General features: G+C 40.9%; 1 long non-coding RNA gene across 1 annotated transcript in view; it reads right to left on the reverse strand.

Moving 5' to 3' along the window:
* Window positions 1–2,080, reverse strand: part of LOC129392837 (uncharacterized) — a 580,523-nt gene that overhangs the window by 325,588 nt on the left and 252,855 nt on the right. The window lies entirely within an intron of this gene.

Below are 2,080 nucleotides of genomic sequence, written 5' to 3' on the forward strand. Positions count from 1 at the left end.
CTCCGCGGCATGTGGGATCTTCCCGGACCGGGGCACGAACCCGTGTCCCCTGCATCGGCAGGCGGACTCTCAACCACTGCGCCACCAGGGAAGCCTTAAGGGTGCATTTTGTCACTAAATGTTAAAGCAAAAACTACTGAAAAAGTCTGACATATCCAAGGTTACTTTTTTTTTTTTTTTTTTTTTTTTTTTGTGGTACGCGGGCCTCTCACTGTTGTGGCCTCTCCCGTTGTGGAGCACAGGTTCCGTGGCCATGGCTTACGGGCCTAGCCGTTCTGCGGGATGTGGGATCTTCCCGGACCAGGTCACGAACCCGTGTCCCCTGCATCGGCAGGCTGACTCTCAACCACTGCACCACCAGGGAAGCCCCAAGGTTACTTTTATAAAAAACGTAATTATCATTATTAAGAATGAGATTGGGAGTCAAGATGGCATACTAGGAGGATGCGGAATTCGCGTCTCCTCACAACTAGGGCACCTACTAGGCACCAGAGGGGACCAGGGAGACCTAAGGGGATGGGCAGAACCCCCAGCGACCCATTGTTTCAATTATACTTTTATTTTTCCTAGTATAACTTTTATCTTTCTAATTCTAGTTTTTTTATTCTTTGATATTGTACTGCTCTTTTTTTTCTTTCTTTTTTCCTTTTTTTTTTTTTTCTTTTTAAACATGCCACGAAGCTTTGGGAGCTTGGTTCCTCGGCCAGAGACAGGGCCTGAGCTCCTGTGGTGAGAACTCTGAGCCCAAACAGCTGAACTAACAGAGAACCTCAGACCCCAGGGAATATCAATCAGAGGGAGGCTTTCCGGAGGTCCTCATCTCAGCACAAAGACCCAGCTAGAGCTCTATCCAACTGCCTCCAAAACTCCAGTACTGGAGGTCTCAGGCCAAACACCCAGTAAGACAGAAATACAACATCACCCACCAAAAAAAAAAAAAAAAAAAAAAAAATGAAACGACGAAAAAATATGTTACAGACAAAGGAGTAAGGTAAAAACCTACAAGACCAAATAAATGAAGTTGAAATAGGCAACTTACCTGAAAAAGAATTCAGAGTAATGATAGTTACTTCCCTTCTGCAAGCCAGAAGGGAGTGCAGGACATATTTAAAGTGATGAAAGGGAAAAACCTACAACCAAGATTACTCTAGCCAGCAAGGATCTCATTCAGATTCGACAGAGAAATTAAAACCTTTACAGACAAGCAACAGTTAAGAGAATTCAGCACCACCAAACCAGCTTTACAACAAAGGCAGGAAACACAAGAGAAAGAAAAGACCTACAGAAACAAACCCAAAACAATTAAGGAAATTGTAATAGAAACATATATATCGATAATTACCTTAAATGTAACTGGATTAAATGCTCCACCAAAAGACATAGACTGGCTGAATGGATACAAAAACAAGACCTGTACATGTGCTGTCTACAAGAGACCCACTTCAGACCTAGGGACACATACAGACTGAAAGTGAGGGGATGGAAAAAGATATTCCATGCAAATGGAAATCAAAAGAAAGCTGGAGTACCAATTCACATATCAGACAACATAGACTTTAAAATAAAGACTATTACAAGAAACAAAGAAGGACACTACATAATGATCAAGGGATCAATCCAAGGAGCAGATATAACAATTGTAAGTATTTACGCACCCAACATAGGAGCACCTAAATACATAAAGCAAATGCTAACAGCCGTAAAAGGGGAAATCAATAGTAACACGATAATAGCATGGGACTTTAACACCCCATTTTCAGCAATGGACAGATCATCCAAAATGAAAATTAATAAGGAAACACAAGCTTTAAATGACACATTAAACAAGATGGGCTTGACTGATATTTATAGGGCATTCCATCCAAAAACAACAGAATACACTTTCTTCTCAAGTGCTCATGGAACATTCTCCAGCATAGACCATGCCTTGGGTCACAAATCAAGTCTCAGTAAATCTAAGAATATTGAAATCATATCAAGTATCTTTTCTGACCACAACGCTATGAGACTAGATATCAATTACAAGAAAAAAAACTGTAAAAAAGAAAAACACATGGAGGCTAAACAATACGCTACTAAA

Source organism: Physeter macrocephalus, chromosome 15 (assembly GCF_002837175.3).
Source record: "Physeter macrocephalus isolate SW-GA chromosome 15, ASM283717v5, whole genome shotgun sequence".
Taxonomy (NCBI): domain Eukaryota; kingdom Metazoa; phylum Chordata; class Mammalia; order Artiodactyla; family Physeteridae; genus Physeter; species Physeter macrocephalus.